The following is an 18,218-nucleotide window of genomic DNA, read 5'->3' on the forward strand; positions in this document are numbered from 1 at the left end:
AGAGAAATCAAAATGTATTCTTCTAACAATCAGACAACATACATAAAAAACATGTAATATAATAATAGATATAAAGTGAGTTAACATACTAGTATTTTTCTCAGAGATAGACTTACCCTCCAGTTTTATCAAGAGTATTGATCCATTACGTATATTCTTAGATTCTGGTGATTAATTAGTTTTCTTTCCTGTGTGTGGACACTTGGTTGTTAGTGGTCTACACAGAGATTACTTTCCTCTGACTCATTTCTATGTGCTTCCACCTCAAAGCTCATGGCTTCGGGGAAACGATGGCAGTGTCCTCAGGTAAGGAATGGACACAGGTTAGTATATGCCAATCAAGACAATCTGATTCTCTTCAGTATGGGGACTGGTTCACATAACCCAGACTTAACCTGTCTGCTCATGTAATATCTCTAGACAGTCTGGACAGAGTTTGGTTTAAAAAAGAAAGAAAGAAATGTGATCAATTTAGGTCAGTGGGGCAGAGGAAAAATCTAGGGACTTCTGGGAAAGTTTCTGGAAGAAATGTTCTGTCTCTTTCTGGACTGTGCAGCATGTAGATGTGAGGCTTAGAACTGCTACAGCCATCTTTGCTTCCATGATGGCAGCCAGAAATAGGATGAAGCTGACCCTACAAAAAACAGAGTGGAGAGAGAGTAATAAACTGGGTCCTTGGCAACATCATTGAGTGATTGACTCAGAATTACTCCTAATCCTAGACTTGCCTGTTTTATGAGACTAACCCTTTGAGCAGCATGCTTTAGGATGCATTTGAAAACACCTCAACTTTTAGACCACACTGAGAACTAAAGCATTCTACTCAAATACTGAGTCAGTGAAGTCATTAAATACTGGAGGGAAATTAGACTATCAGAGGATGGACCAAAGAGACAGAATTCCAATGCCCCCTCAGTAATCTCAGCCTTCCTTCTTCCTTACTTTGCTTCCTCCCGTATTCCTTTTCTTAAACCAATCTCTGTCCAGATAATAACTGTCTTATAGAATTATAGGAATTTATTGAGAAGTATGGATTTTTGCCTAGGACATAGTAGGCACTTAGAATAGTCTCCTTCTAAGTTATTATTATTGTTTCTAATATTATTATTAAGCACTAGCTGTCAGCTCTTGGCTTCACATCCCTTGATGCTATTATCCTGAGTCACTTCAGTTAGTTTGATTCTGTAAGAGCTAGACCTCCCCAGCCCCGGATTTGTGCTAATATCGCTGAGTTTCCATATCCCAGGGATAGATGACAGGTAGATGAGGTTTATCTAGAGTCAGGGATGAAGAGTAAAACTTATGAAAGTAGAACTTATAAACCATAATCACTTGGTGTGGGTAAGGAAAGCAAGTAGCAGCCCTTCTCATACCAGTAGGGGCTGTGTCAAAGTAGAGTCTAGAACAGAGAGATGGGACTATAGAAAGGCCTAAAGCACATGGAGGGTCAGGGCAGCCCCTGAGCATTTCAAGGTCAAAAGCAAAGCCATCCTGGGGCCTGAAATAAATGACATCTTCACCTCCAACATTTGTATGCAGCTAGAAAAAGTCTAAATGAATTTCTAGAGTAGCTCAAATGTTGCAGCATCTGAGACACCATCTGTAATTCTCCCAATAATGGTGGCTCCACCTAGAAGCTTTCTCCTGTCCTGCCCATACTTCTATATGACCATTTATTTACTCAGTTCTATGTTAATGTTCACATGTGTGTCCCTCACCTCTCTAGACTGGACTCCTGACAGAAGTGACCATTCCTTATTCTTTTTTCATTGTCTGAAAAGTCTAACTTAGGATTTACTGGAAAGAATATATGTCAGAAATATTCCAATTCATCAGATTCCATTTCTGCCCAGATTCGAGATAGAAACATCGATGAGGGAGAAACATCGATTGGCTGCCTCCTGCATGTCCCCTACTGGGGATTAAACCTGCAACCTGGGCTAGTGCCTTGACTGGGAATTGAACCAGTGACCTCTTGGTTCATGGGTAGATGCTCAACCATTGAGCCACACTATCTAGGCCAGTGGTCAGCAAATTCATTAGTCAACAGAGCCAAATATCAATAGTACAACGATTAAAATTTCTTTTGAGAGCCAAATTTTTTAAACGTAAAGTATATAGGTAGGTACATTGTTATTAACTTAATTAGGGTACTCCTAAGGCTTAGGAAGAGCCACACTGAAGGGGCCAAAGAGCCGCATGTGGCTCGCGAGCCGCAGTTTGCCAACTACGGATCTAGGCCCAAAATAAAAGTTTTGAAGTAACATTTTTTAAGTTTCCAAATTTGTAATATGCTTATAGAGCATTTGACATCTGAATCAATTCAGTGGTTTGTGTATTCTTAAAAAGTCAAACTTGAATGTGACCCTCATGATTTATGAGAAAAAGAGAAAAGTGACATTGATAAAGTGCCTCTTATATGCCAAAGGGCATTATGCAGACATTATCTCATTGGATCCCACAATAACTATGTGAGGGAGCTATTATTAATCCTGTTGTAATGTGAATAAACTGGAGCTCAAAAATTGAGGTAAGTGGCCAAGCTAAGACTGGAAGCCAGGCCTTTGATCAAAACCCATGCATGTTCACTATATTTGTTCTGATGTTTAATTTTTCTAAATAGGTATTTTTAGGATTCATCAAAGGAAATATCTGTATATGTAAATACACTGCATTGATAGAACAAGTGATTATTAGCCTGTTGACATTTGCTGAGTTTTCCGCTCACATATACATTAGCCTGACACCCCTTAGAGAAGGCTTAGAAATGTTTGGATGGCATGTCAGAGATTTGTATACTCACTGGTTCATTCTACAAACATTTATTGAATGTTCACTATGTGCAAGGCACTGTGCTAGGCTAAAACATATCAAATCTCCTAGAAATGGTTGCATAGAACATCTATTACAAGGGCAGGGGTCCAAAAATGCATAGCCATATATTTTATGGAGATTTATCTATAAGAATCATATGTATTCCTGGCAACCTTACCATAGACCAGCGGTTCTCAACCTGTGGATCGTGACCCCTTTTGCGGTCGAATGACCCTTTCACAGGGGTCACCTAAGACCATCCTGCATATCAGATATTTACATTAAGATTCATAACAGTAGCAACATTACAGTTATGAAGTAGCAATGAAACTAATTTTATGGTTGGGTCATAACATGAGGAACTGTATTTAAAGGACCAGAAGGTTGAGAACCACTGCCATAGACAATTAGATTTAGGAAGGAGGGTACAAGACATAGGCAGAAGAAAGAGAACTCAAATGGAAGGGTAAGAGTTGAAAAAACCTTATGTGTGTTTTCTTAAGAAATGTGTGATCTTAGACATGTAATGCATGTCTTTGAAACTAAATTTCCTTATTTATAAAATACAGATGACAAATCTTTTAAATGAGATAATATTATTTAGTAAAATACAGACATACAAATACCAAAATGAGGTCATTATTAATATTGATTCTGTTCTCCTTGATGCTCTGAAAATCTTGGAGATGAGCAGAAGCCAATACAAGGTGAAATGGAAAGAATGCATGGTTTATGATTGACCAGGAATTGGAGTATAGAGCATGAAGGAGAGCTTTGCTTATACATATGTACCAACAAAGGCAAAATCATAGTTGAAAATTGGAAAGGAGTCTGGATTTTAAACTAGAAAAGTAAAAAGTGTTTATTCAAAATATCACAGTTAAAAAAGAATAGGAAGATTTATTTTTCTAGGAGACACATAGGGCTAGTCCTCATTAAAATTTAAAAGACACTTAAATGAGACAGAGATTTGTGATGCTGCAAATGTAGAAGCTTTGGTTTATATGTTCTGCTATATATAGTGCCTTTTGTTATCATCCAGAGGAGCATTTATTGGCATGAGACAAAAACTATTTAATCCGAGTTTATTTAAGGTTAGTTCATTCTGATTCAGTGCCCTGCCATTCAAAGTTACCTGACTCACCTTTAATAAACTCAGAGCATCAAAGATTTTCCATCTGAGTCAGCCAGCAAATAATAAATCAATGAAACCATGGAAGTTGTTTTATTTTGGTTTAAAGATCAAGTTCAGAGTGGTCTTCAGCAATATTAAATCAGGCTGGATTTCAAGTTTGCATTTAATACAATGAGAATTCAAGTCTCTTTCTCCTAGTCACATGAGTGTGAACCCAGGGGATATTTATTAAACAAAGAACAGCAGAACAAACTAATGTTAAGGGAGGAAATTGGTTTTCCTGCAGACCAACCTATTTTTAAATTAGCAAAAGCAAGTGCTAATATGAAACCCTGTGACCAGTAATCACATTTTCCTCTCGCTTTGTTGGAAAATCACAGCCATCCATATTAGCATTTCACACTAGTTAAGAGAGTGAGGTAAAATGGTCCAAGGAGGCTGTTCAGTGTGAGAGCCGGTGCGGGAGAGGTGATTTGGGCCCTGGGGTTTCCTGGGAACAGCAGCTCAGTGGGCAATTTCATGTGGAAGCTAAAAAGCCTTCTTTTGGACAGCAATTTAAAAAATAAAGCACAAAAGACAATGAACATGGCTCCGGAGCGAGGCTGGGTTATAGTTTACTCGGGTTCTGACACAAAATCAATATCGCCACCACCTATTGATGATTTATTTCAGTAATTACTCCTGAACTCATAACTAAAATGCTGTCAAAATAGAACAACCGTGTCCTACTAAATGCTTGCGCTTTCTTCTTTCAGTAAATTAATTTACATGTAATAAGGAAAATGGCAGAATTCCCTGATACTGAACAGTCAGCAAACTACTTAATGCTTTAGCAAATAGGGAGGAAACATTAAGAACCACTAGGAAACACCTTTGACTGGTAACTCAGGATTAGACTCTGCAGGCAGTTCTTTTCCCACTGGCCTGGGTGAGGCTGGGATCTTTCAAACTGAATCAGGAAGCAAAAGTGGCTAAGCACCCTTTCTCTCCTGGCTCATGGAAGGGTCTTAGCCATTGTCCACTATGACCTTCCCCATTGTATTTCTGTTGTGTACTCTCCCAAACTGTGGGACATTTTTCCAGAAAGAAGTGTTTCTTGACCTGGCAGTGGGAGGAGCATTTATACACAGCTGGTTGTTCTAACACTCTTTTATGGTTTAAGATGAAACACATCTTCCTGTAGTGTCTACCAGTTGATCCCAGCTTTACCATCTCTAGAATCTTACAGAGTAAATCCATTCTTTCTTCTAAATCAGGATTTCCTATCCTGCAGTCCCTGAATGTGGATGGGGAAAATGCATCTTTATTGTCAATAACACCAGACACAAATTTAGAATTTACTTGGATTATGAATGTAGGTAAATAAGCATAATTAGTATTAACAATACCTATGGCTTTGAAACCAACAAAAATCACGCACACACATTTTATCAAACTTTAGTTATTGGAATATGTTTTTGTATTCATCACTGTTTAAATGATGATTGTTATTCATCATATCATTAGATGCTATTTAATGTGTTAAAATATCACAAAATGTTTGTCTTTAAAACATTTTGATAATTAATCTTTTATGAAATTGCTTTCATTCTTAATTCTATATATTTTTGCTTTCAAAAACATTATTCTGATAGCCTTTTCAATAATAGTACTGGAGAAATTAGTTAGCCATCACCAACAAAAAGAACCTTGACATAAACTTTACATCTTATAAAAAAATTCAAAATGGATGACAGATTTAAATGTAAAACCAAAAATTATAAAACAGTTAAGGGGGCAAAATCTTTACTGATAATACCAAATGCTGGCAAGGATGAGAGAAAACTGGTTTATTCATACATTGCTGATAGGAATGTAAATTGGTCAGCCAGTCTGGAAAATAGTTTAGCAACTTCACTTTTAGCATGTTCCATAATTTCATCTTTAAGCATCTATCTTAGAGAAATTAAAACCTATGTTCATACAAAAGCCTGTGCACAAATGTTCATAGCAGTTTTATTTGAAATTGGAATTCTGGTACACGAATTCGTGCACCAGTGGGGTTCCTCAGTCTGGCCTGCAGGGATTGGGCCAAATCCAGCTCTCCGACATCCCCCGAGGGGTCCCAGATTGCAAGAGGGTGTAGGCCAGGCTGAGGGACCCCACCATTGCATGACCGGGGCCCGGGAAGGATGTGGAAGGGTTCCATGTCATGTCTGGCCCATCTCGCTCAGTCCCAATCTGCCAGACGGCAGCAGCAAGCTAACCTACCAGTTGGAGCATCTGCCCCCTGGTGGTCAGTGCATGTCATAACAAGTGATTGAGTGGCCTTAGCATATCATTAGCATACTAGAAGCTCTGCACAAAATTTGTGCATGGGGAGGTGGGTTCCCTCAGCCCAGCCTGCACCCTCTCCAGTCTGGGATCCCTTGGGGGATGACTGACTGCTGGTTTAGGCTCAATCCCCAGATATCCCTCTCACAATCTGGGACCGCTGGCTCCTTACTGCTCACCTGCCTGCCAGCCTGATCACCCCTAACTGCCTCTGCCTGCTGGCCTGATCGCTCCTAACTGCCCACCCTGCTGGCCTGGTCACCCCCAAGTCCCCCCCCACCCCGCCAGCCTGGTCACCCCATGCAGCCTGCTGTTCAGTCGTTTGGTCATCCCTCATTAACACCCCTGCTGGCATGGTCGCCCCATGCAGCCTGCTGTCCAGTTGTTTGGTCATCCCTCACTAACCCCCCTGCCAATCTGGTCACCCCACGCAGCCTGCTGTTTGATGGTTACCGTTACTGTGATGGTGTTCTGGACAACTTGCATGTTCCTCTATTATCAGTATAGATTACGCTTTGATTGGTTGAACCGCTGACTGGGCAACTGGACACTTAGCATATTAGGCTTTTATTATATAGGATTGCCAAAAGCTGGAAACAACCCAGAGGTCCTTCAATGTGAGGATGGTTAAATGAGCTGTGATACATTCATACCATGGTATACTACTCAAATAAAAAGAAGTGAGCTGATGATACACACAATATGGATGGACCTCAAGGGAATTATGCTGAGTGAAAAAAGCCAAAAAGTCACATAATATATAACATTTACACACTTTTTAAATAAAAATTATAGAAATGTTAAATGAGTGGTGCCGGGGTCCAACCCCAGCGGGTCCAGGGGTCCCCAAAGGTGTGGACGGAGTCGGCGAAGAAGGAATGACACGGAGACAGCGTTCAGTTGATCAGCAACCTAGCCAGGATCTCTAGCCCGGATCTCCAGAGAGGTTCTGCTTCGGATCTCCAGCGAGGTTCTGTAGCCATGTTCCCTCGCTAGGTTCTCCAGCCAGGTTCTGTCCAGGCTCTCCAGTCAGGTTCAGTGTCCAGGTTTCAGTCAGGTTCTCCTGCCAATCTCTGTAGTCAGGTTCAGTCCAGGATCCCTTGCCATGTTCTCCCGCTAGGCTCTGTCTCTAGGCTCCAAGGCCAGTCCCTCTCCAGGATCTTCTGGCATGCTCTCTCCAGCGAAGTTCTTCTGTCTCTAGGCTCCGTGTAGGTTCTGTCTTCTTGATTCTGTTCTAAGTTCTGAGAGTTTCTGTCTTGTTACAACTGTATTTATACCAGTTGATTCAATCCTATCAATCTCTATTACAAAGGTTAGGGCGTTTCTTATCTCCATTCCAGGGAGAAAAGATTATGTAGTTTAAGCATGATTGTTCGTAGTTAAAGGGATTAATTACCCGCCTGGCACTTAGTTGAGGGGTTTTATTCCCTCCCTAACTTCAGGGGAAAATCCCTACCTGGGGATTCAACCTTTCTCAAAGAGGTGACTTTGGTTAAAACACAGCGCCAAGAAGGTGAGCAAACATATTAAGAACCGTATGCCATATATGCCAGGTCCCTTGAAACAGCAAGGATGGACCGGCTCCCGGCAGAGTGGTTTCCAAGAGTTAGGGATTTGGTTTGTGTGTGTGTGTGGGAGGGGGTGGGGGGCGGCTACAAAGGGGTAGCACAAGGGAGCCTTGTGGTGATCGATTGTTGTAGTAGTTACACATTTGATAAAATTGCATAGAACTACACACACACACACACACACACACACACTATAAATGAGTACATATGTAACTGGTAAAATATGAATAAAATCTGTCGATATCCCAATTTTCATATTATAGTTGCTAATACTGGGGAGGCCAGGCAAAGGGTGCACAGACCTCCTTGTACCTACCTTTGAAACTTCTTGTGTTCATGTGCATCCTGAATCACTTTAAAACAAAAGGGTTTTTAAAAAAATCAAAAGCATATTCTTAGAGTGGGCATTGCCATACGACCAAAGTGGTTCATGGCACAAAAAAATAAAACTTAAGAACTCTATTATAAACTCCAATTATAAACAAACTACTAATATAAGACAGTTGAAGTCAAGGGGTTAAATAACTTCCTTTGCTCAAAGCTAAATCATCCTCTTGTTAACCATATACAAACATGCAAACGCAAGCTCATTCCTGAGCACTGGGTTGCCCACTGGGGCTCGACCGAAGCCTAAAGTCCAAGGCCAGCTTGCTTCTTCCATCTGCTTCTCTTCCTTCCTCCTTCCCTTCTTTCTTTCTCCCTTCCTTCCTTTAAGGAAACCGCCCCCCCCCCTGTTTGTTAAACAGGTTTATTTATATTTTACAGGTAAGACTAGCTCCAGAGCCTTCTAGTTCAGGTGTTTTCCTTTCAGAAGAAACAGCCAACTCTAAACATAAAATGCTTCTGCTTGAAATGTAGCACATGCTTTATTGCTCAGAACAAAAAGGACTGGTTTTATTACAGGATTTTAAAGCAGGCAGTGAGGAGCATTTCCTATAAAAAAAAATTAAAAACAACCTCAGTATTACTAAATAGTTTACTTAGTAAAAGTCTTAGTAAAATAGATTACTGACATCAAGGTTCAATAATTGGTAGCTAAAATAGACTCCTAAATACAAGAGATCAATCTTAAAACTCTTCCTTTTGCATGAAAAATATGAAATAAAAAGGATTAACCTGGACAACAATATTAGTCGTCAGCCTCTTGACCAACACCAGAGGAATATGGCACCTTCAGTTCACACAGAACCTCCATAAAGTCTAGGGAAGCATGGAAGTCTTTTGCTTGATCCCTTTGATACCTACTATTTCCTTTCCTCCATAAAATTGCTGTATTTTTCCATAAGATAACTTTTGATGTCTAAAGATTTATAGAAAATGCACTTGATGAAATCCCATCACAGATGGACCTAGAAGGAAATAAGAAAATCCAGTAAGGAGTGTCTTATACTGAAGTGCATTTACCCTATGAAACCTACAGTCCTAGACCACGAGTTCAGTGCATCACTATCCATTGACCTCAGTTTCTTCATCTAGAAAGTGAAGGGGGTGGACTAGATGAAATCTAAAGTTATTTCTACCACTTGACATTTTAGAATTCAAAAGTCTGTGATAATTCGGAGCCCCACAACCTAGTGCCTTACATCTTGGCTCTCACAAAGTGTTGAGTTAAGTGATAGCTGTTGTTTACTGTGCATTTATTAAATGCCAAACACTGTTTTCATCAATTCACACCTCTAAATTTAATCATTGAGGCAACCCAGTAAGACAGTCCCATTATTTTCACTATCTTCATTTTACTTATGAGGAAACTAAGTCTCAGAAGGTCAACAAACACACCTTATATATATGGCTAATAAATGGTGAAGATGGAATTTGAACCATCTAGTTCTAGAATCCAAGTTCTTAGCCACTAAGCCTCATTTGCCTATCTAGCTAGCACAGACATTGCTCAGTAGTCATGATATAGCACCTCCTGACCATTTAAGTTGCTAGAGGCACAATGTTCCAAACATAAGTCCCCATACATTGTAAGGACACAATGCAGACTTTGACCAAACAATTTGGTCTTCAGCTAGATCAGTCATAACTTAACCATGGCTGAATCATATTTTCTGGTTCTCAGTCATTCTTTTTCTATACAGCATGCTAACTTCCCATAGGTATTTAGGTTTGAATCATTTTCTTATAAAAGTCAGAAATCTTGCCTAATTCTGAATCCCTTGGATCAGCGACTGGCTTGCTTTTACTGTAAACAGTCTGGTAGTAGATATTTAGGCTTTGTGGGTCATAGAGTCTCTACTCAACTCTGTTGTTATAGCTGAAAACTGGCCACAATGTGCCGACCCCTCCTTGAGATAAAAGGTAAGTCAGAATTCTCTGTGATAGCTACTTTGGACAAGACAAAAGTATAATAGCTGAAGATAAATTCCCTTGTTCTGTCTGATGATTTTTAAAAAAATAATTCTGGGTTTTAGTGATCTACCACAAGCCGATGCTTCTTTAATAAAAAATAAACACACACACAAAAAACCTTTTGGTCCTGGCTGGGTGGCTCAATCTGTTGGAGTATCACCCTGTACACCAAAAGGCTGTGAGTTTGATTCCTCGTCAGGACACATACCTACACTGTGGGTTTGATCCCCAATCAGGGCACTTACAGGAGACAACCAATTAATGTATCTCTCACATTGATGTTTCTCTCTCTCTCTCCCTTTTCTCCCTCTAAACATATTCTTAGGTGAGGATTAAAATAAAATAATAAAAAATAAATTTAAAAAATCTTTTCATATATATCAAAAGATTATTTCTAATGTTTTGAGAAAAAAGTCACAGATGTGGTTTATGTGTCAGATACAGTTAGAGGCAAAGTGCTATCTAATTTTGAGGGCATTGTTTTAAAAATGGTTTATTTCCTCCGGATATTTCAGAATATTAGTAAATTCTTCAGATTTATCAGAGAGGCTCATTTTGTTCATTCCTTGTGATATGGTTTTTATGGCTTCTAAAAGAAATAGATGCTTTTTTTCTCTTAAAGATGACTCATGTATATGGGTTTTGATTTCCTTAGAAGTAACGCTCAAGGACATATTTTAGTCCAATTAGTATTGTGTTGTGCTGGTACCAAAGCTCTTAATGGATGTTCAGAGTTATGTGTTATATGCTGATTTAGAACTAAGGTTGGATTATTGTTGATCTATGCAGTTTCGTTCAAATTAGTTCAAGACAAGCCTCAGTGTGTGAAAGAAAGGTTTAGAACTGTGTGTTACCAATGCTGACAACATGTGCCCAATCACCATCGCATGGAGTCCTGTTAAAGGACACTGCCTGTCACCTAAAGCTTTTGCTCGGCGGGGGCAGGACTCGGGCTAGAGGTGGGGGGTGTCAATTTCAACAAAGAGTTAAATATTTGGTATGCTGTATAGCACTCAAAGACTATGTCTGCATGCAGCTGTATGCAATTTTTAGTTGGGCTCTGGCACACAGTGACAAAGCATTTGTTTGAAGATAAGAGTGACATACTTTTGGTTGACTAAGATGTGATGAAAATGAGAGAAAGCAAATAGTATGACTTAAGAGCAGCCTGATACATTTGACTTCTTTACTATCTGTGTTTAATAAGTTTGTTTAAACTTGATGTTGCATTTTTAATTTTTATATAAAAACTTAAAATGGCAAACAGGGTTATGAATATTATTTGAGTGATTCTAGAATCTTGAGAAAATATATGTATACAAACCCAGCAAGCTTTACGGTTTTCTGGCTTTGAAAAAGAACAACGTGATACAGAGTGTACTTATTATGAGTTAATTAAATGATAACATACCAAGGCAATTTATTATGGATATCAAATAAAGCCTAGGAAAAAAATTGTATGATAAATTTAGAAAATCTAGGACTTGCTAGAGATGAAAATTAACTGGTTTTTAAATTAGCCAGCAGAGGCCTATATCTAAAATTAAATTTCTATTATTTTTACTAGAGGAAATAAATTCCATGTGAGAGCTTTTCTAAAAGGACTTTTTAATTATAGGAGGTTAATATTTCAATAATGGTATCAAAAGCACTGCAGTAATATATTCTCAGCAAGGAGGCATTTTTACTGTAGGAAACATAAAAATAACATGTCAGTTATCCAATCCTAAATTGTATGTTGTATTGGTTGAATTATTATAAGGTTGTGCAGTACTCTGAATCTTAACTATTTCCCTGAATCAATTCTGGAAGATAAGTATTATTTAGAAAGTCAAACTTCAAGGTGAATAGTCATAGAGTAAATCTCAGAGAATTAGAAATGATAATATTCTGCTTTTCTTGCTCAACGGTGGCCACCTCTTCATTTTTCCATAACCAAGCTCCAGGTAATTATTTCCCATCTGCTCTTGGTTCAGCACTGCTGGCTATTGTTCAAAATATTTCTAACCACAATCAAGAGATTTAATGAAAAGATAATTTCTAAAATATTGAGAAAAATTCACAGATGTAGTTTATGTGTCAGATATAAATCAGAAAGACAGAAAGTACCATTGAATTCTGAAGGCAGTGGTTTGAAAAATGATTTATTTTCTCTGAATATTTCAGAATATTAGTATGTATTCCAAATTTATCAGAGAGGCTCATTTTGCTCCCTGCTTGTGCTATGATTTTTCCCTTCTGCTTCTAAAGGAAATATATACTTGTTTCTCCTAAGGGTGGTTCACATATAAGAGTTTTATTTATGTAGAGGTGATGCTATGTGTTGGTACTATTGGTATTGTGTTATGTTGGTACTAATGAATGTTTAGACTTACATTTTTATTTTGGGGGGATATATTTACTATCAAGAGAGTACTGATAGATAATTAAATAAAATTAACTCTACCCTCCAGCCTGCCCCTAATTTGGGAGCAGATGGTCATTCAGTAGACTACACTAGTTTGAGTATCCCAATAAAATGTTAATAGAAAGGAAATTCCAGATTTTTTAATCCCCAAAATTGTATTTAAAGTGTATTAGGAAATAAAATGTTGCATGTCAATATATAGGTGTTTTTCTGAATTACAGTGTAGTTTTACTCAGATACATTTTACTTTTTAAGACAGAAACCAACAATTGCTTATAGCCAAAAATAAATTACTAGTCAAATATATTTTCTAATATTGTAAATATCCTTAGATTTACAAGTACTTTAATATTTACCAACATTTATTTTGCAAAGGCCTGAAATTTATAGAAATTGTTTAATAACAGTTTTATAGTTCATCGATATTCAAAATATTACAGGAATATTTATTTATCTGGCATGTAGAATGTTTCTTTGAATATAGTACCCTGCTATACTCACATATACATCATATTTGGATGATGTATACACCACATCCATATTATACACTATATGCTACAGTTGAAGAAACATGGTATATATGGAGCTTTATATTTAAAATCAGTGCAATAAATAATATTAATATATATCAGTCATCTTTTAAAGTGTAGCAAATTAATAGTACAGGTATCTTTCTATTCAGACAAACTGAAAAATATTTGAAGGCCTAAGAATAATTATGTGACGCTTCTTGAGTATTTACATTATATTATGGTCATATGAGTATTTACATTATATTATGATCATATGTTTTTCTTCAATAAATTTTTGGCATATAAATTTCCAACAATATGATTTTCTATCTAAAAAGAAGGTGATTAAAGCTGGGAGTATTACCATGAAGACTGATTGGTTATATGTAAATGGATGGTAATGCAAGTAGCACTATATATATATCCTAAATAATAAAAGAGAAACATGTAAATTGACCACCCCTCAGCTACACTCACAAGCCAATCAGGAGTGAGTATGCAAATTAATCCAACAAAGATGACAGGTTAATTTGCATACACAGGCGCTGGGCGGAGAGCAGAGTGGGAGAGCTGGTGGCTTGGAGGACTTGGCAGAGTGAAAGGCCATGGGACAGAGACAGAGCAGGAAGGGAAAACCAAGATCGCAGGGAGCACCAGGAATTCTGGAAATCATAGTTCTGGTGGCAGACGGATCTCCTAGACATTAGAGCAAAGTGAGCCTGGAGCAAGTTACTGTTGCGGTGGGAGATGGAGGGAAAGCAAAGGTGAGAGACATAAGTAAAATCAGAGTGCCTAGGAAAAATTAAGGGGAAGATATCCTAAAACTTCCAGGAAATCTCTACCAATGAAGCAAAGAAAAAAAAATGCCTCTATTATTCTGTGAGCAACAAACCAAACTGAGTTGGGGTATCAGACAATTCACTCATATGATTGCAAAGACAGACAGAAACTCCCAGATTGGAGAGGGCTCCCCTGAGGGCTCCCAGATTGGAGAGGGTGCAGGTTGGGCTGAGGGACCTGCACACCCCCCAGTGCACGACATTCATGCACTGGGCTTCTAGTATATATACAAAAAGTCAGTGACCAAAACATGTAACGACCAGAATGACCAGTCGCTATGACACCCACATGGGCCAGCAAACTGGCCTGATCAAGGGGTGGGGTGGCCAGCCAAACCCCTGCAGCCCTTCCCCCTTGCTGGCCCCGCACCCGATTGGCTGCCCCACCACACCATTATCAGCCCGTTGCTCTTCCCCCTGGCTGGCCTGGCCGCTGATTGTCCTCCCACCCCAATAGGGGGCGGGACCAGCCAGACAACCTCCTGCATCCCCTCCCCCCAGCCAGCCCCACCCCGTTGGGCCCCCACTACCCCATCTGCCCACAACCCCTCCTCACAGCCAGCTCCACCCCTGATCAACCCTCCCTCCCCCACTCTGATCAGGGGAAGGACCTGCCGGCCAACCACCCATGGTCCCTCCCTGAGGCTCGTGGCCTGTTATCAGCTCCCCCCACACCATTCGGATGTGGGGCCGGCTGGCCCACCACCCACAGCCCCTCCCCACGGCCGACCCCTACTCCCAATCAGCCCCCACCACCCCCATCGGCCTGTGGCCCCTCCCCCCAGCCAGCTCTGCCCCCAATTGGGCCCTCACAGACCAATTGGGGGTGGGGCTGGCCCAGCCCCATTCGGGGGTGGGGCCAGCCAGCCCACAGACCTTCCCCATGGCTGGCCCCACCCCCAATAAGCTCCTCCACTCCAATCGGGGGTGAGGCCTCCTGGCCAATCACCAGCAGCCTCTACTCCCAGCCAGCCCAATTGGGGCGGGCCCACTGGCCAACCTCCCGCCATCTCCTCCTCCCAACAAGCCCAGCCCCAATCCAGAGATTAGGGCTGGGACTGCTGGCCCCCCCACCTGTGCACAAATTTGTGCACTGGGCCTCTAGTTTTTAATATAATAGTTTTGGCTTGAATTTTAATTGCAAAGACACCCACAAAGAACTACTTCATACTCATTTTAATTCTTGCAGGGATTTTAGCAGTGTGACACATAAGAGTAGTCCTCACCACAAGCAATGAAGACAACCAATTTCTTTTAAAATGCAGATAGGGAAATAGACAAAGAACTACTTTCTTCTCTTGAACCAACACATTGCTCCTTTCTGTTGACTCTTGCACCATCAGCCCTCTTCATTCATTTGCTTTAAATTACCGCCAACCTCTTAATTTGTTAGAAACAAAAGCCTAAGAGTCATATATAGCATTCACATTTATTTCTCATAGGCCCTTAGAACATCCCTCCATCTTTCTTGTGTCTGCTATATTACAAGAGGTAACTCACTTCTGGTTCACTGGTCTAGAATCAGTAAGGAAGGAAAAGACATATATCTTGAACGTTTAATTCAAGGCTTGTTAGATTGTACCGATTCTGATGTCTCCTTAAGTTACCTTCCAAAGAACCGACAAAGTTGCAGCAATGCTCTCTGACAGATCAAATCTGTTCAAGCCAAGCGGATATATTGATGCTTTGGTGCAGCAAATTTTGCTCCTGCCTCTTTTCTCTAAGTCTCCATAATAGGACTGTCACTTGGGTCCCTGCCAAGGGAACTCTAAGAAAAAACTGCTTCTCAAGGAAGAGATGGGAAAGCTCTGTCAACAATGCAGGGGAGTAACATCCCTTGTCAGCCACTTTTGACTCCTTTACAGTGAAATCTCAGCACATGAGCCTGTGAGCCACAGCAAAAGACTAAGTAAATATCAGCTTGAGGCATCTTTGGGATAATTCTCACACACCAGAAAACCCGTTAAGTTATGTCCCTGATATGATCAAGCATGAAAGGGTGGTTAATACTTCATTTTCAAAGTATTATTAAAATAAATTAAATAGTAAATATCTAAAATGTATCAATTTTACCCAAATAATGCTCCTCTTTCTCTTTAGGTAAATTACCTTTTGAAGAGCATGGGAATTTATTTTTACATATGCAATTAACATATCCTTCTAAAAGTCTCATCCATTAATTTTCTATGAAAGAAAACTTTACTTTCTAAAATATCTATTCCAATGATCAGGCTTTTAATGCTGAATGTGGGTAAAATGCTTTATCATGATTAATGAATTTTACATGTAATAATCCATTAAGTTGAATAAATAATATTATCCTAAACAAATTAAGAAATATGTAGTTCTCAAGTCAGAAGTTTCACTATTGTTAAAATGTCAATTCTTTTAAAATTTATCTAAAGATTTAATTTAGTACAACTACTTTGGAAAACAGTCTGTGATTTTTTTAAAAAGTTAAAAATACTCTTATGATATGATCCAGCCATTCCACTGTAAGATATTCATCCAAGAGAAATTGAAAGCATATTTCCATGCAGGAAATGTACATGGATGTTTATAAATTTATTTGTAATAACTGAAAGCTGGAAACAACCCAAATATCCATTAACAGATGAATGGATAAGAAAACCCTGGTGTAGTTATACAGTGGAATACAATTCAGTAGTACAAAGAATTGGATTATCTATACATGCAGTAACAGATGAATCTCAAAATAATTATAGTGTTTGCAAGAAGCCTATAAGACAAACAAGTAAAGGTACTCTGCAATTTCATTTCTATAAAATTCTAGAAAATGTAAACTAAACTTTAGTGAAAGGAACCAGATCAATGCCTGGAGATGGATGTGGTATAGTGGAGGGAGTGGGAAGAAGCAGGAGGAAGAAATCATAAAGAGACATGGTGAAGCTTTAGGGGTGATGAGTATGTTCACTGTCTTGATTGTGTAATGGTTTTAAATGGTAGTTTACCATACAAACATCTCCTAAATGAACTTGATGATGGCAGTTGAGAGTGCCATTATGAGGGGAAAAGTCCAAAAGTTACAAAGTAGTCAGATAAGTAGAATGTAATTTCAGAATTTTATTTCTTTTATGAGAGGGAAGCCAGGAGAGGATATTTAGAGTTTAAAGTTACTCTTCTACTCGAACGTGATCCTTGGAATAGGTTATCAGGACTATCCTAGCAATCATCTGTATGCTGTATACAATTATTGAACCACATCATGCAAATATATTTTGTATTATTCACCTGTACTTCTAAAACGTAATAGATAAATCTGTCCCCCACCTGTTATCTTTTGACTACCTGACAGACCAAGAATTGGGATGGTGCTTTCTCACTGATATTTTCAAAAGCCACCCAGCATATTGGTCAATGAGTTAGCTAACAACAAAAACACAGAGGCTTAATGTCTGCAGGTTGCTAAGTTTTAAGCTTTCTGGAATTCTATAAGGATTTTGCGGGAGTGCAGAATTCTGCAGCAATGCATCCTGTGATAATGTGAATTAATAATTGATGATTAGCTTCCTTTTCCTACTCAGTCCTGCTCTTGAACTTCTACAGAGTAAGGCAAGGCAACACAAAGGGAGCTAAGAAAATGAGTGCCACCTAATCAGTAGACTTCTGTCTAGAAGGTCATAGGGCCCAGAATCATCCTATGATTAAGCATCAATATGTAAAGCAGACAGTAATTGCCAGATAATACCAAGCACTGCAGAGAACAAGACAAAGTTGGCCCATGAAGCCAAATCCCAGAATTCCCAGCCACTAGCCACTCTGGTTCATTTCAGTCACTTGCCCTCAGAATAATGGAGCTGTGTATTTTATGCATTTAATTTCTTGGGCCCATTTCTGCCTTTGTAAATATGATTGTATCATGTATATGTACATGTACGTGGGCTGTAAACCTCACTCTGGAAAATATAATTTTAGCATTTAAAATGTATTTATTAGGAATCAATACTACAGAGAGGACTGCTTACACACTTGTTATATTTTTATAGTTAGCCAAATATGTATAAAGGGCTAATTAACTAGCATAAAATATAAGGAATTGGGGGTTCACCACAAAGAACTTGAGGAATACCATTGTCCTTCCATTAGAGCCAGGCAAGCCCCAAACCCTGATACTTTTAGGGAAGCCATTGAAGTGATCTTAGGGCTCATCTGAATCCCTTCCTTAGGTTCATTCCTTGGGTAAACATTGGCTCACCCCTGCAGAGCATCACCATATATGTATCTGTGTGTGAGCCTTTCATGCAGAATGCTCGC

The sequence above is a fragment of the Myotis daubentonii genome, chromosome 6, assembly GCF_963259705.1.
Source record: "Myotis daubentonii chromosome 6, mMyoDau2.1, whole genome shotgun sequence".
NCBI lineage: Eukaryota > Metazoa > Chordata > Mammalia > Chiroptera > Vespertilionidae > Myotis > Myotis daubentonii.